At 38.7% G+C, this 24047-nt stretch overlaps 1 long non-coding RNA gene across 2 annotated transcripts in view; it reads right to left on the reverse strand.

The window, feature by feature from the left end:
• Positions 1–24047, reverse strand: part of LOC141580824 (uncharacterized) — a 131940-nt gene that overhangs the window by 84236 nt on the left and 23657 nt on the right. For both annotated transcript variants that reach the window (XR_012513181.1, XR_012513180.1), the window contains one exon: positions 2907–3024. This is a non-coding gene — a long non-coding RNA (uncharacterized LOC141580824). The remainder of the gene's footprint in view (positions 1–2906; positions 3025–24047) is intronic.

Below are 24047 nucleotides of genomic sequence, written 5' to 3' on the forward strand. Positions count from 1 at the left end.
AAAGGTGTAGTCTAATGCTATTTAACTAATTTTAACTAAGCAATATAAAAAGAGAACATATGAACATTTCCACAGATTCTGAAATACTTCTTCTTAAACATTCTGAACCTACTGTTAATTATCATATGAAAAAATTATATTGGTTGCCCTTAGGATTGCTTAGATTTATTATTGATGCAAAATAAAATTTGAACAGAAGTTTTCTGAGGACGTAGCAGAAAAGTTTTTGGTATAAAACAAGAAAATATAAATTTTACAAAAGATGAAAGAAAGACTTTGCAACATGAAAGATTAATTCAATACTTCAAGAATCACTCTCCTGGAATAAGCATTTATGTTCAAAATATGAGAAAAATATCAAACTGCATCTTTCAGGATAAATTTGGCTGATAAATGTCATACAAAATAAAACTATCAATTAATAAAATCTGTCTTTCCTGCAGTAGTAAGAAAAAAAATGGCACAAATGTTTGGTTATAAATTTTTCATCACACCTGAGTAACTTATACATCAAAGTGACACCATAAATAATATATATGAGAATAATTCACATTTGTCTTAGTTTGGATTTCCCCCAGCAGCACACTCTGCAACCAAGATTCTCATGCAAGTTGTTGATTTGGGAAATCTCAGGAGACACTGGTGGAGCGGGAAGTCAGTGAAGAGTGTTTTATCAAAGCAGTTACCACTGTGGGGGACTCAGACTTGGTGTAGAACATGCCCAAGGGGCAAGAAAGCTGGGGTGTTTATTCATTGGCTCTCATGGTTTGAGGGCTGCTCCCTGAAAGTGTTGATTTGTGGACCCTTCCCCGCTGCTGGGAACACTGGCAGGGTGCTCAGACCCGAAGAAAGACCTAAGGCAGTAGCAAAGCCATTGCACTACAGGGATAGGACTTGAGGACATATGGACAGTCTCTGATATAAGACATTTTAAAGCAGGGGTAAGCAAACATTTTCTATCAAGGACAGACTAGTAAATATGTTAGGCTTTGCAGGCCATTACATTCTCTGTCACAGATATGCAACTGTGGAGTTACCACACAGAAGCAGCCATAGATAATACATAAATGAGCACAGCTGTGTTTCAACAACACTTGATTTACAGACACAAATTGGAATTTCATAGAATTTTCATGTGTTATTCTTCTTGTGATTTTTTTTTCAACCATTTAAAAATGCAAACACTACTCTTAGTTTGTAGTCATGCAAAAACAGGCTGTATTTGGCTTTTGGGCTATAGTTTGCCAATCCCTGTTTTAGACTATGAAGATATTTACCAAATACTTATAAAATCTCAAGGGAGAGGCCGGGCGCGGTGGCTTAAGCCTGTAATCCCAGCACTTTGGGAGGCCGAGGCGGGTGGATCACGAGGTCAAGAGATCGAGACCATCCTGGTCAACATGGTGAAACCCCGTCTCTACTAAAAATACAAAAAATTAGCTGGGCGTGGTGGCGTGTGCCTGTAATCCCAGCTACTCAGGAGGCTGAGGCAGGAGAATTGCTTGAACCCAGGAGGCGGAGGTTGCGGTGAGCCGAGATCGCGCCATTGCACTCCAGCCTGGGTAATAAGAGCGAAACCCCGTCTCAAAAAAAAAAAAAAAAAAAATCTCAAGGAAGATGACATTCAATTTGTAAGAATACTACGTGAGAACATTTAATAACCAATTGAACACAAAAATAGCCCTAGTGTTTCAAAAAATAATTTATTTTCATGTTGGTTCACTGCTATATGCTGGAGTTACTAATGAATTATTAAATGAAGTGAACATGTATATGAAAATCCGAGTGGTGCCGGGCGCGGTGGCTCAAGCCTGTAATCCCAGCACTTTGGGAGGCTGAGGCGGGTGGATCATGAGGTCAAGAGATCGAGACCATCCTGGTCAACATGGTGAAACCCCGTCTCTACTAAAAATACAAAAAATTAGCTGGGCATGGTGGCACGTGCCTGTAATCCCAGCTGCTCAGGAGGCTGAGGCAGGAGAATTGCCTGAACCCAGGAGGCGGAGGTTGCGGTGAGCCGAGATCGCACCATTGCACTCCAGCCTGGGTAACAAGAGTGAAACTCCGCCTCAAAAAAAAAAAAAAAGAAAGAAAATCCGAGTGGTACAAATCATCTCAGGTTTATTTAAAAGCTGATAGAGTCCATCTCATTAATCTGTTATTTTATATTCTTTTAAGGTAATCTTATATCTGATGACTATTGAAACAAAAATGAGGCCGGGCATGGTGGCTCATGCCTGTAATCCCAGTACTTTGGGAGACTGAGGCAGGCAGATCACTTGAGGTCAGGAGTTTTTGTAAAACTACAAAAAATTAGTTGGGCATGGTGGCAGGCACCTATAATTCCAGCTACTCAGGAGGCTGAGGCACAAGAATCGCTTAAACCTGGGAGGCAGAGTTTGCAGTGTGCCTAGATCACACCATTGCACACCAGGCTGGGCAACAGAGTGAGGTTAGGTCTAAAAAAAAAAAAAAAAAAAAAAAAGAATGACTACATGATAAAGATTTTCAAGTATACTGTGTTAATTGGCATACTTAACTGTGAAGTTTAAGTAATGCAGTCTTAAAAAGCAACTGCAGACTACACTGGGCACACTGCCTATGGGGTAGCCCTGCTCTGCAGGAAGCAGTTAAAAAAAAAAAAAAAGACAACTGCAGAATGTCATTTTATAAAGGGATATCAGTGAACTGGCTGGAAGCTGGGGCTTCTTTGCCTTGGGCTGTTTGCATAACAAACACATTTTTTTTCCTTATTTTATTTATTTATTTATTTTTGAGATGGGAGTTTTGCTGTGTTGTCCAGGCTGGTCTCTAACTCCTGGCTTCAAGCAATCATCCTGTCTCAGCCTCCCAGACCACTGGGAGCCATTGCACCCAGACTACTTTTCTTTAAATTGCAAACTTACTTGGATCAGGCGGGGTTGCTTATACCAGTAATCCCAACACTTTGAGAAGCCAAGGCGGGAAGATTACTTGAAGGCAGGTATTTGAGACCAGATTGGGCAACATAATGAGTCCCCGTCTCTACAAAAAACAAAAAACAAAACAAAAAAAAAATTAGCCAAGTATGAAGGCATGTACCTGTAGTCCCAGCTACTTGGGAGGCTGAGGCAGGGGTATTGCTTGTGCTCAGGAGTTTGAGGCTGCAGTGAGTGATCATGCCACTGCACTCCAGCCTGGAAAACAGAATAGGACCCTGTCTCTAAAAATAGAACAAAAAAGAAATAGATTGTGATTGGAATTTACTTGGAATTGGTTTCTAGGATGAAAGGAAGAAATATTGTAGATTACAGAAGAATATAAAGTCTCCTCCTCAAAGCATTCCTTATGCTAACACTATAGCAGGTAAAAGGGTCAGAGTATCAAAGAACCTAAGCTCAACACTGTAGGGGACCAACCTAACCTCTCTGATCATCATTCATTTATAAAATAGTCATTGAACACCAACTATGCAAAAACTCCTTGCTAGATGCTGGAGATAGACACAAAAACTTTCCTATTTGTAAAATGGATATAATTATGTGCCTTAGAGCAAGCATTCTGAATACGCAGATAGGCTTCGAGACATTCTGCTTAAAAATATTTGTTGCTTAAACCAACATTTGTCAAATACCTTCTATGTACCAAGCCACAGGTTTACAGCAGAAAACAAACAAACATTAGATAAATTTGATGAACTCATAGGACCTACCATATATAAATGATACAGACATTTAACGAGTAAACAAAGAAGTAAAACAATTATAAATGTTTCTAAGTACTAAGAAGAAAATTAGTAGAGTGCTATGATAAAGAGAGACTTAGAAAATTTTGTTCTTTTGAGTATAGTTTGTCAAGAACCAATTTTTCTGTGGAGGTTTCATTTCAGCTGAGATCTGAGAGGAAAGCTAGAGGAAGCATTCAAAAAGACGATAGCAACTTCAAAATCCTCTTGTAAGAAAGAGCTTGATCTGCTTTGAAAACTGCCAGCGTGACCAAAAGATACCAGGCAGAATGGAAATGGGGTCAGAGATGAAAGTGGGTGCAGGTCATGTAAAGGCTTGAGAACATGAAGATATGATTAGAGAGTTAAAATAAGAGTTGGGGCTGACTCCCGGTTTTCTGATTATAATAGGATTGATGGTTATGTGTAATTCGCAGAGAAAATGGAGAGTGAGGAAAAAAGTTTGGGGCTAAAATCTAAAACTTGACTGGTATATATTAGCCCAAGTAGGAATGTCAGAAAAGCATGTAGGTATATGAATCTGGAGCTCAGAGGAGAGATTTTGACTAAAGAAATACTTTGGGAGAGTACTTAGCCTATAGGAATACTTGAGGGAAATATTTAGCATATAGGATTGCAGGGTCTGAGATTATCAGAGAAGGATGCTACATTGTTCAATGAATATTTGCTGAATGAATAAATAAACAACTCTTTTAAATTGTAAGTCATAAGTCCGAGAGATAAAAATTTAAATCTTGACTGTGCCACTTGTGGGCTGTATGATCTTCAGTAAATCACTTAACCACAGTGAGATCAATTTTCTCAACTGTGAAAAGGGAAACAATAACCAGCTCAGTGGGTTGGTTTGGGGATTAATGAGATTACAGTTATAAAGTGCTTAACAGTGAGTGATGCACAATAACCTCCAGTATATGTTAACTTTCCTCCACTTTACTTCCACAATACCCAATGCTGTGGGTGAAACTACTGCACCTTTACCAAGCAGCCCCTTCCCCTCTTGCCTTTTTCTCTCCTTTTCTTTCCTTCCTCCCTTGTTGCTATCTTGTGCGCTCTCTCCCTCTCTCTTTCCCTCTCTCCCTCTCTCTCTTTCTCTGTCTGTGTGTGTATGCACGTGTGTCTTTCTGTCAAAATCCATTGAGTGTCTACTACTTATATGTATAATGCTTCTTTTGGACACTGAGGATACAGCAATGAATAAAAGTGTAGTAGGACAGAACACAAGCCATCTTGTGCTTTACATTACCCTAAAAATACAATTAAACCAAAGACCCACTTAACTAATAATAATGATAAAACTCAGTCACTAGAAGAGGAAAAAAAATTACTTAAAAGCAGCCATAAAAGAATGAAATTTTGTCCTTTGCAGCAACATGGATGAAGCTGGAGGCCATTATCCCAAGTGAATCATCTCAGAAAACAGAAAACCAAATGTCACACATTCTGACTCATAAGTGAGAGCTAAACAATGGGTACATATGGACATAAAGATAGAAATAATAGACACTGGGGACTCCAAAAGGAAGGAGGATTGGAGGGGAGCAAGGGTTGAAAAGTTACCCGTAAGGTACAATGTTCACTATTTGGATAATGGGTACACTAGAAGCCCAATCCCCACCACTACACAATATACCCATGTGACAAACATATACATATACCCCTAAATCTAAAATAAAAACTTTATTTTTTAAAATTGTTAGTACAAAGAAGAGAAGCGAAGAAGTTTCCCCTAGTTTCCAGAGAGGTAACTAAAAAATTCCACCAATATGAACTCTTCCCTCCCTCAGCATTTTGTTTACCCGAGGCTGTGCCCCACCAAGTTACTTCCTGGATTGTGAAAGGAAGCTCTAAGGAAAGAACAAGGAAGTTTACAACTTAAGGCACAACAACAATCACAGAAGCATTTTAATCAGGAGACACAGGAAACTTTTATCTTGAAAAGCTGAAAAAAAAACTTTAAAAATCTGTTAATCCAGTTTTTCTGTCATAGTTTAACATGAGCTACTGTAATCTTTCTGTTAAAATCAACCATTTTCTCACAAAATTTGAGCATTTATATCCTTAACCTCTTAGACATTTTCCAGCAGTAAAGCTGGGGCAACACTTCCCATTGGAAAGATGGTTGCGGAACTTCATTGAGACCATCTACTGAAAGCATCTAGCACAGTTCTGGTAGTGACAATGAACAATGTCACTACCAGCTCCTTTGCCTCTCCCTCTTGCATTTTTGAAAGAAATTCTGATATTCACACACGCACGTACACATACGTACGTACACACACACACACACACACCCCTACCTAGCTCAATCTTTCATAGATCGTAAAAAAATAAATGTAGATTTTATTGAACAATTCTAATTTCTTTTGGGGAAAGAATCTTCTCTTGTATTAAGAAAAAGATGGCAGATTTAGGTGTATAATGCTTTCATATATAAATCAAGTACAAGTATAAAAGAACCCACTAAAGACTAAAATTCTTTCATATAACAATAGGTAGTGTAACAGAAATCTGTCTTTGACTTTTGTTCACAAGTTCTTGAAATCAACATTTTAAATAAGTTTATTAATAAGCGCAGAGTAATTCATTTCTTGAAGTCTTAAAAGAGAATCTGAAAAGTTGATATTTGGCCAGCAGATGGCGCCAAACCCCCAACTATTTTTGTGTCAGGTAGTCAAAGCACTAAAGTTAACTTAGAGCTAAAGGTTTTCTTTATTGACTTTTATTATTATATGTACAGCCATCTTGAAGGATCATATGAAATAATTTCCTACAGATCATGACTTCGTTATCTGACCCTACCAGATTTTTACTTTGCTGTTCTCATTGTAATCTATCCAGTTGAAAAAGTACTTTTCACCACCAGACCCTCACCTATAAGCTTAGTGAAGACTTTATTCATTAAATGTTAAACCATGAACAACAAAAAAGTGTTAAATAAGATTTCTCCCAGCTCTCAAATTTTAGTTATTTTAAATCCAAAACAACCCTGTAAAAACTGATTCAAACCAGCTTTCTAAAATCATTAAGGTTTGGGATAGAAAGTAGAATTGTTTCAGATGTATTAATGAGACATGGAAATTTCATTTTTTTTTTTTTAAGAAGGGGTCTCACTATGTTGCCCAAGCTGGAGTGCAGTGGCTATTCACAGGCGCAGTCCCACTACTGATCAGCACCGGAGTTTTGACCTGCTCCGTTTCCGACCTGGGCTGGTTCACCCTTCCTTAGGCAACCTGGTGGTCCCTGCTCCCAGCACATCACCATACTGATGCCAAACTTAGTGTGGACACCCGATCAGCATAGTGCACTACAGCCCAGAACTCCTGGACTCAAGAGATCCTTCAGCCTCAGCCTCCCGAATAGCTGGGACTACAGGCATACACCACCGAGCCTGGCGGAAATTTCATTCTTAAGTACTGTGCATAGCGGTTTCTTTCCAAAGAAGTTTACTCTTCATATGTATCTTCTTTTCAACTTGCCAATTTCAGTATTGTGTATTTTTTTAAATCTGTTTTACATGTTTCTGAATGACACTATAAGATTTAGAGTTGTCATTGATCTCTTTGAAATGATTTAGTTTTCAACATTCTATTTTTTATTTTTAAATGTAGGATATAGAATATACTGAAATTATAGCTATATGACATTTTAAATTAAGTTAGAAATAAAAACAATATTAGAAATTTTCATTGTTTAAGAAATCAAACATATCAATATTGATAGGTCATGCAGTTATAATCTACAACTTCCAAAACCTCAGAAAATTAAAAAACAAAGGTTTATTTCCTGCTCACACTCCAACTTCACTGCAGGTAATTTGGGGCTCCTTGACATCAAACTCATTCTAGGGACCAAGCCAAGGAGTCAGTCACCAAAGAAATATTTCTAGTTTCTATAGCACAGAAAAAAAGAGCCAGTAAATTTACACTTGCCCAAAAAGCTTCCATCTAGAAGCGACACATCACTTTCATTGACATCTCTTTGGACAAAACTAGTCACATGGATACACCAAACACCAGCAGACCCAGAAAGTAGAAAGTTGGAAATAGATGACAAAGAGTTGCCTTAATTCATAAATATTAAATCATTATACCCACATACAACAATGTTTTGGGGCTATGATACAAAACATTTTATAAGGGTTTCTATGTCCTTACCAAATCTTCTTTGTATTTTCAATCTGTATAGGGTAAAAGATTGAAGAAAATGTAAAAACTTCTTTTTACAGGTTATTTAAACTGATTAGAGAGAAAAGACATATTTGAAAACAAAAATTCTTATGACAACCAATACCAGACAAAATCTGCTAAAGCAGATAAGTGAGGAAGCACAAGGTGTTAGTTAAAGTAGACTAACTGAAAGCAAGGAGATTTTATCTGGGTGTCACCAGAATTTCAAAATTTGTATTGAAGTAGCTGGAGGAAATTTGAAAAAACAGAAATGACTAAGAGAAAAGACAGAGAGGTAGGAATAAATGAGGCTGTTAAGGAAGAATTTTGCAAAACGTTTACTAAGCTTCCCAGACCAGCAAACGTTTTCAGAGAGAGAGAGGAAGGGGTGTGTGTGTGTGTGTGTGTGTGTGTGTGTGTGTGCTGAAGAGAAGTAGGACAGGGGCGATAATGGAAAAAAATAATCCTCAAAGTTTCCAACTCACTTTTCTCAAGGAAGATTTTTTTTTATTCTTCCATCAACTCAATTTTATGAAGAAAGACTATTTTATCACAAAAAGCTAAAATAATATTGAAATTTTAATTTTGAATAATTTTAGCTTTGTACAACCCTAACTTTATCATGTTACTGCAGACCAGTAAAAACTTTGTCACAAGCCAGCTTCTTTGAATAACTGACCTGAAATGGAAAGTCCAAATTGAGATTAATACTTTCATCCAGTTGGCAACAAATAACTACTATACATCTTTAAGTAGAGAGCTGACTAGAATTCGAGAGTGGAGCTAGAAGAAGGAACCTAGAAGAAGCGAGAACTTCTGGAATGACCCTGATGTAACCCTGAAAGTTACTGGAACCTAGACTAGGATGCAGACAGAGAAAAAAGAGAGGGGCATTTTAGAAGCAAAACCAAAAGGAACCCTTATAAATAAGCCTACTTTCAACCCTTATAAATAAACCTGCTTTCCCACTGGAGGAAAGGTTGTTTTGTTTAGTTTTCAATGGTTTGTATAACAAACAGATTTCTTAAATGTCTAACATATCACAACGTTTCCTAGATCTTGAAAAAATGCTATATAAACAAAGCTATAATCCAACAATGAGAAAGAAAAGTATTTCAACATCCTCCATGGATTGGACGCTATCATTTAAACCTTCATCGGATAGATTTGAACCCTGGGAAATGCAGTAAATTGGTCTTATGTAACTCTAATCTCACTTTTGTTTTTACTTTTATTGTGACCCATTCAACCATGCAGCTATATGAAAACAAATACTTAGGAATAGCCATGTACTAAAGTATGAGATGATTAGTTATTTGTACCTGTGCAACTCTGAAGAAGGAAAGCATTATTTAGCTTAGGCTATAAGTATTTATCAAGAATTATTGAAACTGGCTGGGCGTGGTGATGGGCACTTGCAATCCCAGCTACTAGGGAGGCTGAGGCACAAGAATCACCTGAACCCAGGAAGCAGAGGTTGCAGTGAGCCAAGATCATGCCATGCACTCCAGCCTGGGTGACAGAGTGAGATTGCATCTCAAGAAAATTAAAAAACTTTTTTAAAAAAGAAGAAATTTTGAAACAAAAAGTAAATTTTATGTGCAAGTAGTTTTAACCTAACTAAGTCACAGCACTTTTCATCGAAGTAAAATAATACTTTATTTTTCTGGGGAAAAAAAGCTTTTTCACATTCATTAACTTTTAAAGCATATTTCTTTATACAGGGCATTCTTCTTCACTGCAAATAAATCAGCAGATGGCATTACTTTTTTAAGATGAATAAAAATCCAACATCTAATCAAATTCATTATAATGTTATGCACCATTTTGGAAGATGCCTACTGCCATATGTTTTTAAACAATAACAATAGTAAATTTACCCTCTGTTTTAAGTGTAAGATATTTCAAGCTCACCAAAACATTCCAAGAACAACAGTAGAAATATCTAGGTCAGGCACAGTGGCTCACGCCTATAATCCCAGAGCTCAGGGGTTCAAGACCAGACTGGCTAGCGTGGTGAAACCCCATCTCTACTAAAAATACAAAAACTAGCTGGGCATGATGGCAGGCTCCTGTAATCCCAGCTACTCGGGAGGTTGAAGCAGGAGAATCACTTGCACCTGGGAGGTGGAAGTTGCAGTGAGCTGAGATCGCCCCATTGCACTCTAGCCTGGGTGACAATAATGAAACTACTTCTCAAAAACAAACAAACAACAAAAAAATAAAAGAGAAAGAAAGAGATATCTAAGTACTTCCCATAAGCTTTAAACATAAAATAGAAAATAAAATAGCCTGGGCACATACACACTAATCAGATCTTTTTTCCCATCCCAGAGATAAACACTATCTCAATTTGATGAATGTCATTATTATCACGCATGTTGTTGTAACTTTGCTACATATGTAAGCATCCATAACCAATATACAATATTGTCTGGCACATTTTAAAACTTTACATATATCCTTTCCCATGTTCATTGTTTCACTCAAGATAACATTGAGATTTAGCCACAGGTTGATACATGTAACTATGGTTCATTCATATTTTCTACCACATAAAATTTACTTAATCATTCCCCTACTGTTTAACAATTAAATATTTTTCCATAGTTTTATTATGAACAACACTGCTATCACCATCTTGTCCCAATCTCCTCATATGCACATGCAAGACTTTCTCTAAATTCCACATCATTGCCCTCTACAGCCTCTCACCAGAAGTATCTTTCTTCTCCTCCACATCAACATGACATTTTATGAAATTTTCTGATTTCATGTAGTCTGTGTGCGAAATGATGTTACATGAAGATTTTAATTTCCTTTTTCCTGATTACAAGGGAGGTTAAGCACCTTTGCCTCTTCAGCTCTTTACCTGTTTCTCTACTGAGTTGATGATTAGATTGTTTTTGGAGATGGTGTCACTCTGTTGGGCAGGCTGGAGTGTAGTGGCACAATCATAGTTCATTGCAGCCTCGATTTCCTGGATTAAAGCAGTCCTCCCACCTCAGCCTTCGGAGTAGCAGGGATCATAGGCTCAAGCCACTGCCCAGCTATAGAGGTGAAGTCTCACTGTGTTGCCGAGGCTGGTCTCCAACTCCTAGGCTCAGGTGATCCTCTAGTCACCTTCTCAAAGTGCTGAAATTACAGGCATAAGCCACCATGTCGGACCTTTTATTTCTAATTTTGTAGGTGTCTCTATATGTTTGCAATATCATTTCTTTGAAAGCCAATAATACGCACTATAAATATCTCTATCTACGGCACATATATTTACTTCTTAATGCTTGTCTTTAACGCACATGAAGTAATATTATAGGAATATTCATGTATGTACTCACTATGCAGCTTGCTTTCTTTTGCTTTATGGTGTTTTTTATATCTTGTGTCTTTTTTTTTTTAAATTACTATTCTAAAGGCATAGTTCCCTTCTAGAAATTTTAAAGCTGTTCTTTCACAATAAAGTCTTTTATACACCTAAAGTACATTTTTTGCATATGATGTTAGGTAAGAATATAATTTTATTTGTTTCCATGCAGGTTAAGAATTGCCCTGGCATCATTTATTGAATAATGCATTGTTTTTTCCTTGATTTTTATAGCACCTCTGTCATATAACACATTTCTAATATGTGAGCATCTGTTTCCAAGCTCTATTCTTTTCCAGCCAGCAGAAAACTTAAAAGGAGCAAAGCTTTATCTCACTCTTATCACTCATTATCTGAATTTTTCTTTAAGTTATACACAAATTATGAGAAACTTTACATCTTCAAAAAGAATGAGAAATTAGCTTGATAAAAGAGGTCTCTGCTTTATTTTCACCAACTTATCAGTGTAAATTTTAATACAAAACTCTGATTCCCTAAGAAATGTTTCACTTTCTTATGATCATTTGAGGTTAAAACAATAAATTTGAGATTTTTTTTTCCCTTTTCCTTTTCCATCTGTGGTGTCAGTCAATGAAATGAACACTGTTCCACAATGGCAAAATCTGCTGAGGAAGAGTAGGGGACAAGAACACACACCACAATTTGGGTTCATTGCTCACTTTATTTCATCTCTCTTCTGGTTCTTCTGCTGTTTGTTAGACTTTCTCCCATGTGTCTTCCTCAAATGTGATATCCTGTTTAAGAGGATGAGTGATGATGGAGTATGGGTTCTCCGGAGCCAGATCAGTTTTGTTGAGTCCTGGCTCTGTCACATCCTAGCTGTGAGACACTGGACATATTACATAACATCTCTGTGCCTCTGTCTCCTCACTGGTCAAGTGTAGATAAAAATGAACCTACCTCACAGGGTTATTGTGAGAAATAAATGAATTGGTATGATTAACATATCTAAGGCACTGAAGAAGTAACGTCCACTGTCTTCTGGCTGCCTGAGTGGTACTAGAGAACTGATAAACAAACCCAAAATTTTTTCCTGTCTAGGATTTCTTCTTTCCATCTGAAGTCTTATAACATTTTCTATTAACAATTGGCAATGGGGATTTTATCATTATATACTAAGCAGGTTTTTCTTCAAGACTCCAGCTTGGAACTTGGTGAACTATTACCATCTGCAAGCACTTTTTTTTTTTTTTTTCAGGCAGGGTCACTCTCTGTCACCCAGGCTGAAATGCAATGGCCAAATCTCAGCTCACTGCAACCTCTGCCTCTAGAGCTTAAGCAATCCTCCTGCCTCAGCCTCCTGAACAGCTGGGACTACACGTGTGCACCACCATGCCTGTCTAATTTTTGTATGTTTTGTAGAGACAGGGTCTCACCATGTTGCATAGGCTGATCTTGAACTCCCGGGCTCAAGCCATATGCCTGCCTTGGCCTCTCGATGTGCTGGTATTACAGGCATGAGCCACCACTCCCAGTCTTTAACTAATGGAACCTGTCTTGCCTATTTGTTTTATTATTATCTGACTTCTTTTTTTCTTCTTCTGGAACTACCATTACTTACATGTTAGGCCTCCTGGACATATTTCCTAAGTATCTTCCCCAGATTTCCATATTTTTATATTTTTACTCTGTACTTCAAGAAATGTCTTGGTCCTCATTTCTAGACAACTATTTCAGATTTCAACAGTGAGCATAGCATCTGTTGCTCTACTAAATTATTTATTTGGATTTTTTTTTCTACAGAGAGCCTCTTTTGTGCAACACTTTTATTTCCTTGGGTGCTCTTATTCTTTTTAAATTCAAGATTTCCTTTTTCTTCTCCCAGGAGCTCTATTTCTGTGATTGTTCTGCTGGGTCAGCTCCTCTGGCTCCTGACCCCATTTAAATAGGATGTTATTTTTCCTTTTGGCTCAGCAGGTTCACTTCTGTTTGCTAGAGAACCCTGTATGGCAGTGGTCCTGCAGGATGCAAGGCAAAGATCGTGTCAAGGTGACGAGTGGAGGAGCAGGCAGAAAGCCATTGCCCTCCTGCAGCAACTGAAGGAAGCCACCCTGTTATCTGGCCCCTCAAAGAACTCCCAGCCTCGACAGCAGGGAAGACTCAGCGAACCCATTCAACTCCTTTTGACTTTTTTGAGGCCAAGGAGACTGAGTATAGTTGTGCTGCGCCTGTACTGACTTTCTCCCTGAGGGGGCCAAAGTCTTCCCTGGATCCGTGGCTTTCTGGTACTCTATGCCCTCCCAGCCCCAGGGCCTCACAGCTTACCTGCACTCTTTCTTGAATTGGGTTTAGGAAAAGCACACAGGCTGCCCACGTGGTCTCGGACTCCTTCCCAGTATTGCTCACAAGTTCAGGGCTCCTGGGCAGCTGCCTTTTCCAGTGCCAGTTCCAGGTGTGCAGAGGTGTCCTCTCCTCAAGCATGGCAGGCTACACTTGGTCACTGGCTCCGAGATCGCGCTGGGCCGTCGGAAGCCCGGGATGGCACCGGGGGCCGGGGCCGCAGCCGCAGCCGCAGGGCAGCCGGCGCCGCGGCCCTCCGCCCTCCCCAATAGCAGGCCGAGTCCGGTAGTAGCATCCAGAAGGGAAATGGTCGTGCTCTCGGTGCCCACCGAAGTCACCGTGATCCTGTTAGATATCGAAGGACATTTTATTTCCTTACATCGAAGAAAATGTTAAAAGAGTGTCTGCAGACATATTGGGAAGAAGAGGAGTGCCAGCAGGATGTCAGTCTTTTGAGGAAACAGGTTCTTTGCAGATGTAGTTCCAGCAGTCCGGAAATGGAGAGAGGCCGGAATGAAGGTGTACATCTATTCTTCAGGGAGTGTGGAGGCACAGAAATGTTATTTGGGCATTCTTCAGAGGGAGATACTTGTGAGCTTGTTGATAGTCACTCTGATACCAAGATTGGATACAAAGTGGAGTGAAAGTTATCGAAAGATTGCAGACAGCATTGGGTGCTCAACCAACATTTTGTTTCTAACAGATGTTACTCGAGAGGCCAGTGCTGCTGAGGAAGCAGATGTGCACGTAGCTGTGGTGGTGAGACCGGGCGACGCAGGATTGACAGATGGTAAGACTTACTACAGCCTCATCACATCCTTCAGCGAACTATACCTGCCTTCCTCAACCTAGAGGAGGGCTGCCGAGGCAGACCACACTTCCCCACAGAGTTGTCCCTGTAGTGGCTAGGTTTATTCTAATGTAAAAGTAACTTATTTAAAAAACATATATACACATATGTATGCAAGTATATATATGTGTGTGTGTATGCTCAAATTAACTTCCACGGGTACGTAAGTGAAAGAAGTCTCACTTCAGTGACCACAAAACTTATTTAAAGATGCTTTATGTGTAGAAATTGTTTGAAATCATATCCTAACCCTTACTGAGGGCAAAGTGTAGTTCATAGAAGAAACTGCTAAATATCTATCTAATATGCTATGTTTATCAAGTTGTGTACTGAAATGGAAAGCTAGTTTTCAGAAATTATCCAGAAGCCTTGTTATTTTAAAAAGGAAATATTTCAAAGACTTATTTCTAATAATAATTCATTGCCCCTGTTTGTGTTTAAGAGATTATAATAGCTGTATTTCATATTTTCCTCCTTATATCTAGCAAAGATGAAAGTATTTCTTTCTGCTTCAAAAGAGTAAAATTGGGAAAGACAACTTATTTGAGTCTTGATCAAACAAGTGTCTTTTACTTAAGAAGAAACTTGGGTAATCACTGTGGCACCCACAGCAAGCAGTCCCCTTACCAATGAAAAAGGTGCACTAAAAGCTAAGACAGAGATGTGGTTCATAGTGCTCAACAGAACAGTTCTAATCCCGCCAGGTGAAATCAATATAGATTTTATAGTTGCCTTTCTAACTATTTAGCAAAGTTTGAGAATATGTTAATTGCTATTTATTATTGTTTTACTGGCCGGGCGCGGTGGCTCAAGCCTGTAATCCCAGCACTTTGGGAGGCCGAGGCGGGTGGATCACGAGGTCAAGAGATCGAAACCATCCTGGTCAACATGGTGAAACCCCGTCTCTACTAAAAATACAAAAAATTAGCTGGGCATGGTGGCGCATGCCTGTAATCCCAGCTACTTGGGAGGCTGAGGCAGGAGAATTGCCTGAACCCAGGAGGCAGAGGTTGCGGTGAGCCGAGATCGCGCCATTGCACTCCAGCCTGGGTAACAAGAGCGAAACTCCGTGTCAAAAAAAAAAAAAAAAAAAAAAAGTTTTACGGAAATCATTCCATAAGATTAAGATGAGCCCGAATATGTAAGATTTTCCTCTGGAATGGATGTGAAAAATGTAAATTTTATAACAGCAGCATTTATCCTGGCTTAATTCTAATAGGATGTCATGTTAATTTCATGTTGTGATTATAAAAGCATTTTCTTCTTTAAAAAAAAAAAAGAAGAAGAAGAAGAAAGAAAAGAAAAGCACATAGACTGGAACTGGGACTAGACGTGAACCAAAAAATGTTCCAATTACCATCTTCACAGTATCCCCGTATGTAATTTATAAAAAAAAAAAAAAAAAGGAAAAATACTTTAACAAAAAAACACCCATTCACAGAAATGTACAAGGTACTATTTTTATGGGGGGGGCAGTTTTGTTATTTCTATCGTTTCCAAATATTCCAAAACAAATATATATAATTTTAAAAAATAAAAAATGTTTTGAGGCGAGGCGTGGTGGCTCATGCCTATAGTCCCAGCACTTTGGGAGGCCAAGACAGGCGGATGGCTTTGAGCCCAGGAGTTCGAGACCAACCTGGGCAACATGGCAAAACCCCATCTCCACTAAAAATACAAAAAATAGCTGGGCATGGTGGCCAGTGCCTGTAGTCTCAGCTACTCAGAAGGCTGAGGTGGGGTCAACATAATGAAACCCCGTCTCTACTAAAAATACAAAAAATTAGCTGGGCATGGTGTCGCGTTCCTGTAATCCCAGCTACTCGGGAGGCTGAGGCAGGAAAATCGCCTGAACCCAGGAGGCGGAGGTTGCGGTGAGCCGAGATCGCGCCATTGCACTCCAGCCTGGGTAGCAAGAGCAAAACTCCGTCTCAAAAAAAAAAAAAAAAAAAAAAAAAAAAAAGAAGGCTGAGGTAGGAGGATCACCTGAGCCCAGGGAGGTCAAGGCTACAGTGAGCCAAAACCATACCACTGCACTCCAGCCTGGGTGACAGAGCCAGATCAAGTCTCAAAAAAAAGAAAAAAAAGAAAGAAAGAAAAGAAAGTTGTGTGCTACTATTCATGTTAAAGCCACCAGAAGCTTTTGGTGGCTGGTTACCTTTAGACCATTTTAAAAGTCTAAGCTTATTATTGGCCAAAACATGTCACATGCTTCAAACAATAAATGTTACTACTATGATACATTTTAGTGAATTAGAATAAATTTATAATCCAAATTATTGAATTAAACATTAGGATTAAAACGAGATCCAACAACTATTTCACCATAATATGATACCTTAAGTTGTTATATGTGATAATTGACTACAGATAACTTTATGCAGATTTCAGTGTTCAGTCATACATATTGGAATTGTTAAAAGATTGTGCTGTTAGCAATAGCTCACTTCTATAAATGGCCAATAAAAATTTTCTATTTCAGTAGGTGAAACACTATAGGAAAATGCCTGAGGAATAATAATTTCTATATATTCTTAACTTTGAATTTGTCAATTTAAAAAAAAATGTGCATGACTTTAAAATTCAACCAATACAAAAAGGAACACAATGAGAAATAGGCTTATCTCCTACCCAGACTTCCCAATCTCCTTCTCAGGTCGTGATAGTTTCTTGAGTACCACTCTATATATGCATATAAGTATCTTTCTAAAAAATGCAAACATACAGTACACACTATTCTGCACCTTGTTTTTTTTATAAGCAACAATATTTCTTGGAAATCATTTCATATTTCTGAATGGCTGTGTGTAGTGATCCATTTCTGTATAATCCATAAATATGTTTCCCATGTCCCTGACCATCCATAGAGGTCTTTTTTTTTTTTTTTTTAAACAATGAAAGCTAACACTTGCATAGCACTTACTATGTACCAGGAACCTTCTAAAAGGTAAAGATTATTATTATCTTCATTTTACTGATAAGGAACTGGGTTCAAGGTTTTACAAATAGGAGAGCCAGGATTCAGAAAAGATTTGATATAATATTCTATTCAAGTTTTCATATTTTTATACTTTAGAGGTGTTTAGTCATTATTATCCTCCTGTATTGAAAGACAAAATGATTATTTGTCTTTTACCAACTGCTGTTATTTCTGACATGATTTAGTTTCCCTAAGCAGAATTCCTTTCCACTTTCATATATCCTCCTTTGCCTGGTTTGTAACAGGCCAGTGCCCTCATTCTGCCCTGCAAAAGGCCCAACTCTTGAAGACCCTAGCAGTGCTTCTATTTCCCAGGCCATTTCCTTTTCTACAGCTTCAGAGACTCCAGCTCTTTCCTGCTGACATGATGTGTATATAACAAGTCTTCAAATAACATTGTTTTGTCCATGTTGTGTTGTCCATGTTGTGTTGTTATAACGTTGGTAAGGAAAAAAAAAATCAGTTCCCAGAAGGGCCACTGTCCATGTGGAGTTTGCATGTTCTCCCCATGTCTGCATGAGTTTTCTCCAGGTAGTCTGGTTTCCTTCCACATTCCAAAGATGTGCATGTTAGGTGAACTGCCAAGTCTACATGGTCCCAGCTTGGGATGGTGGCCTGGCCAGGGCTAGTTTCTGCCATGAGCCCTCAGCTACCTGGATAGGCTCAGGCCACCTGTGACCCTGAACTAGAACAAGTGGACTGAAAAAGGAATGAATGAATGAATGAATGCAAATGATTGTAAAATAAACATTCTTAAATTCTACTGTAATCATACAAATGCATGACAATAAACGATGCCATCTAAAAGTACTCAGTGATCCTGTCATATTGGTTGTTTTTGAACTGCCTGTAGTAGGAGGTGCTCCTGACAATTTTCACTTTGCAAACATGTATTCCTTGATCTAACCCCCCACAACTACATCAACAGTACTCATTGATTCACCGAAAATTGGTTAAATAATTTTATTGCTTGTTTTTATTGATCTTTCTCAAATATATACATAGCTCACATTTATTTCAGTGTTTAATATTAGAAGTGTCTTGGGTCTTTATTTAGAATTTTGGTGAGATTTTGTGACAAAAATATGTGTTGTAGGAACTTAATTCTTGTTTATATTAATGAGTCTATAGTAAAATGTTTTTTTTTTTGTTTTTTTGTTTTTTGTGGGTTTTTTTGGTGTTTTTTTGAGACAGAGTCTCGCTCTATTACCCAGGCTGGAGTGCAGTGGCGCAATCTCAACTAACTGCAACATCCACCTCTGAGATTCAAGCAATTCTCCGGCCTCAGCCTCCCGAGTAGCTGGGATTACAGGTGTGCACCTCCATGCCGAGCTAATTTTTTGTATTTTTAGTACAGACAGGATTTCACCATGTTGGCCAGGCTGGTCTCAAACTCCTGACCTCAAGTGATCTGCCCACCTTAGCCTCCCAAAGTATTGGGAATACGGGCGTGAGGCCATGGAGCTCAGCCTAAATTTGTTTTATTATATGTTATTTTGCTTAAAGTTGAAGTTTCCAGGAAGCCATCCACATCAAGTGAGGACTTACTGTACCTAGAAGCTCTTCTCTTAGGCTAGTGGGTGTTAGACTAACTATAAGTCAAAGTAAATTTGTATAGCCTGTATCTCTCAGTCAGGGGCTTGCTTTCATTGTGTTCTGCAGCTTCCTTGAGGGAAGAACAGCTGAGCTAGTTTCAGTGTCAAATAGAGCTTTGGTGGTGACTGCAGGATTAGAGTAAGATGAAAGTCATCACTCTTTCCTGCCCTGGGTGATTAGATATCACTAATCAATCTCTTCACTCTATACTGCTGAGACCTGATTAGGTTTCACTGTATTCTCAATATAGTGTTCTAGGAAACCACTCTCAGGTGACCCTCTAAATCTACACAGTCTAAGATTATGCTATACCAGCTTTATGTCAAATCACAGATGAAGCAAATTGCATTCTTACACATTGGCATTTCCTTTTCATTATACATAAAATGATTGAAATGTTTTGTTTTTATTATGTCTCCTATTTTTCAAACTTTATTTTTCAGGGGTGTAATTATTTAATATCAAAACATGGAAAATGTGTCTTTTCAATTATAGAGTGCTTTTAAGTGTATTAATAATAACACTATTCAGAACAGGGATCTCTGAAGAACTAAAAATTAAGACAAAATAACCACTACTAGAGTTTAGTCACTGAGTTCTCATATTTAATCTGAATACATCTATTTAAGTGAGTTGTCTATAATCAGGGCTTTGTTGAGTTGATTGAATTCATCTGTGATGTCTCAGAAATGCACAGTTACAATAGTATCAGGTGGTAGCTGCACTTGCTGTGAAATAATGTTGTGCAATTTTATATCTTACAAGGATATAGTAACTTTTGTTTATTGTAAGTATATGACTAACCATCTAATATACCCTGGATTCTGAACACTAGAAGATAATGTGTCAGCCTAAAAAGGTAAATAAAAATCAGTTTATATTTTATTGTGATTGAAATGGAAACAAGTCTACATTACAGGAACATATTTATTTAAGTTTTAACAAGAGGCCCATGGCCTAGGGAATGCTGGCTCATGAGGCCCTAGTTTGCCTTAACAGTGGCACTTCCTCTAGAATGCACTTTGCCAAAATAAAAAGTTGAAGACTGACCATGGGCAACAGTAGATAGAGCTGGGCTTTGGAATCAATCACTGCTCAGTCTTTACAGGAGTATATTTATTTAAGTTTTAACAAGAGGCTCATGGTCTAGGAAATGCTGGCTCATGAGGCCCTAGTTTGCTTTATAGTAGAACTTCCTTTGGAAGGCACTTTGCCAAAATAAAAAGTTGAAGATTGACCATGGGCAACAGTAGAAAGAGCTGGGCTTTCGAGTCAGTCACTGCTCAGTGCCTTACTAGTTATAGGATGCTGGGCAAGTTATTATTCTGGAGCCTCCTTTCCTTCATCTGTGAGATAAAACTAGTATTCCCAAACTTGAAATGATGATGTCATAAGATTAAAAGTCAGTATCTTTTTTTTTTTTTAAGACAGAACTTTATTGGTTACTCATGAAGTGTTATTTCTGCTGTTTTTGTTAGAATTGAAGCTGAGAAGACAATGTTGCACAGGCCTGGGTCTGAGAAGTGACTTCCAGTGTTAATTACCAAAAAGTCTACAAAGCTAGATTGAGTGATTCGCCTCCTATCCAGTTAGGATCTCTGACTCGGGATTTCAGACCTCCAAATTGGCTTGTTCTTTCCAGGTAAACATGATTGCCCAAATGCTGATCCTTCGGATGCATGCACTAAACATTTATTTCCATTCTGTCACCCAGGTGTCTACAATGCTTCTCTGCTACTCTACCATCTGCAACTACTCACACTGTCTCTGTGCTTTATTCTCTTTGTAGCTTTTCCACTACCTGAAATTACATTCTAAGCTTACGGGTTAGTTTGCTCATTATTTAACTGCATCATTAAAAGTACAAATTTCTTTTACCACTTAATCCTCAGTGCCTAAAAAAGTGGCTGTAACATACAGTGAATTCAATAAATATTTGTTAAATGAATAAATGGCTTAAATAATGTACTCTGTGCAGCTGAACATAAAACTCAGCTTTCATTCAATAACTATTAAGTAACTCACACAAAAATATTTTTGGGCAATGTTGATTTTACTAAAGATTTTGTATGGGAAATGGAGAAAGGATTTATACTGGCACTCTTCATTAAAAATTACTCAACCTCGCCGGGCGCGGTGGCTCAAGCCTGTAATCCCAGCACTTTGGGAGGCCGAGGCGGGTGGATTACGAGGTCGAGAGATCGAGACCATCCTGGTCAACATGGTGAAACCCCGTCTCTACTAAAAATACAAAAAACTAGCTGGGCGTGGTGGCGCGTGCCTGTAATCCCAGCTACTCAGGAGGCTGAGGCAGGAGAATTGCCTGAACCCAGGAGGCGGAGGTTGCGGTGAGCCGAGATCGCGCCATTGCACTCCAGCCTGGGTAACAAGAGCGAAACTCCATCTCAAAAAAAAAAAAAAAAAAAAAAATTACTCAACCTCACAGATAATAATAATGCAAATCAAAAGTGTGCCAAAAAACCTGAGGTAATGGAGGCTTTGAAGAGTGAAGAGAACTTCTGCTAGAGATTAGAGTGTTGGGGAGGAAGTTCCCAGGCACAAAATCCAAGTGCCTGAGATGAAATATTAAAATAAGAAAGGTATTTTTTGTGGGGGGCAACAGTGTGAGACTTGTTACTTACAGGGATGTTGATCAAGTATGTAAGTATATTAAGGATAACATGAGCCAGGACTTCCACTGTGAGAGAAGAGTGTTACAAATATGGAAACGGAGAAAATGAAAATGGATCTGGTGATGTTGGATAGGAGTTGAAATAGGTATCAATAGTAGTTGCTTATATACAGAAATAAGTAATTACCAATGTAAATATGTGTCTGTTTACTAAGAGGGCCTCGGAAAAGACCTCAAGAGCAGCACACATAGTACTCAAGCTTTTATTTATCTATTTATTTTGAGATGGGGCCTCACTCTGTTGCCCAGGCTAGAGAACAGTGGCACAATCTTGGCTCATTACAACCTCCATCTCCCAGGTTCAAGGGATTCTCCCACCTCAGCCTCCTAAGTAACTGGTATTACAGGCACCTGCCATCATGCCCAGCTAATTTTTGTACTTTTGTAGAGACAGGGTTTCACCCTATTGGTCAGGCTGCTCTGGAACTCCTGACTTCAGTGTGCAATCTGAATTGAGTTCAAGGAAATGTCAAGTAAACCCAAATTAAGGGACATTTTACAAATATCTGGTCTATCATCTTTTAAAGTACCTAGGTCATAAAAATGAAGGAGCAGAAGGAACTGTTTCAGATTAAAGGAGATTGAAGAGGTAGGGCAGCAGCTAAGCACAACATATGATTCTGGACTGGATACTTTTGCTATAGAGGACATATTAGGGACAATGGGCAAAGTGTGAATGGAGTCTGAACTCCATTTGAAGTCAGTAACATATCACCTAATGTCCTGATATTGATGGTTTCACAGTTGACCCTCCATATCTACAGGTTCCATCTGTGGAATTAACCCACTGTGGATTGAAAATATTTGAAGAAAGAATATAAAAATAATACAATAAAAAACAATATAACAACTATTTACATAGCATTTACATTGTATTATATATCATAAGTAATCTGGAGATAATTTAAAGCAAGCTTATCCAACCCACAGCCTATGGGCCACATGTAGCCCAGGATGACCTTAAATGTAGCCCAACACAAATTCGTAAACTTTTTTTTTTTTTTTTTTTGAGACGGAGTTTCACTCTTGTTACCCAGGCTGGAGTGCAATGGCGCTATCTCAGCTCATCGAAACCTCCGCCTCCTGGGTTCAGGCAATTCTCCTGCCTCAGCCTCCCGAGTAGCTGGGATTACAGGCACGCGCCACCATGCCCAGCTAATTTTTTGTATTTTTTTTTTTTTTAGACGAAGTTTCGCTCTTGTTACCCAGGCTGGAGTGCAATGGCACGATCTTGGCTCACCGCAACCTCCGCCTCCTGGGTTCAAGCAATTCTCCTGCCTCAGCCTCCTGAGTAGCTGGGATTACAGGCACGTGCCACCATGCCCAGCTAATGTTTTGTATTTTTAGTAGAGACGGGGTTTCACCATGTTGACCAGGATGGTCTCGATCTCTCGACCTCGTGATCCACCCGCCTCGGCCTCCCAAAGTGCTGGGATTACAGGCTTGAGCCACCGCGCCCGGCCGTAAACTTTCTTAAAACATTATGAGTTGTGTTTTTTTTGTTGTTGTTGTTGTTGTTGTTGTTGTTTGCAATTATATTTTAGCTCATCAGCTATCATTAGTGTTAGTGTATTTTCTGTGTAGCCCAAGACAATCTTCTTCTTCCAAGGTGGCCCAAGGAAGGCAAAAGATTGAACACCTCTCATTTAAAGTATACAGGAGGCTGTGTATGAGTTTTATGCAAACACAACACCATTTTATATAAGGGAATTGAGCATCTGAGGGGAGATCCTGGAACCAATCTCCCATAGATATCAAGGGAAGACTGTAGTTTGATATGTAGGAGAATGTACTTGTTTGTTACATATGTAACCTAAGGTATTCTGGGGTACAAGGATATCATGTTGGCAACTTAAACAGTTCCATGGGGGCAATGTTCTTTGTACTTGCAACTTTTGGATATGTTTGAGGTAGCTTCAACATTTTTTTAAATTTAATTTTAAAAACTAAAAATTAAGATATCATTTGTCACCTATCAGATTTGTGGAAATGTAAAAGTTTGACAATACACTGTATTGGCAAGGCTGTGAGCAAATAGACCCCTTTTTTTTTCTTTTGAGATATGGTCAAATATTTAAAAAAAAAAAAAATATACCAGGCTGGAGTATAGTGGCACTCCAGTGATCACAGCTCACTGAAGCCTGAAACTCCTGGGGGTTTAAGGGTTCCTCCCACCTCAGCCTTCCAAAGAACTGGAATTCCAGGTGCATACCCCAATGCCTGGCTAATTTTTAAAAATTCTTTTAAAATTTGCTGTGTTGCCCAATCTGGTCTCAAACTCCTGGCCTGAAGCAATCCTCCTGCCAAAATGCTGGGATCATAGGCATGTTCCATCATGCAGCCCAACACTCATTTATTTATCTTAAGGATATAA

The sequence above is a fragment of the Saimiri boliviensis genome, chromosome 1 (assembly GCF_048565385.1).
Source record: "Saimiri boliviensis isolate mSaiBol1 chromosome 1, mSaiBol1.pri, whole genome shotgun sequence".
In the NCBI taxonomy this organism is placed as follows: Eukaryota; Metazoa; Chordata; class Mammalia; order Primates; family Cebidae; genus Saimiri; species Saimiri boliviensis.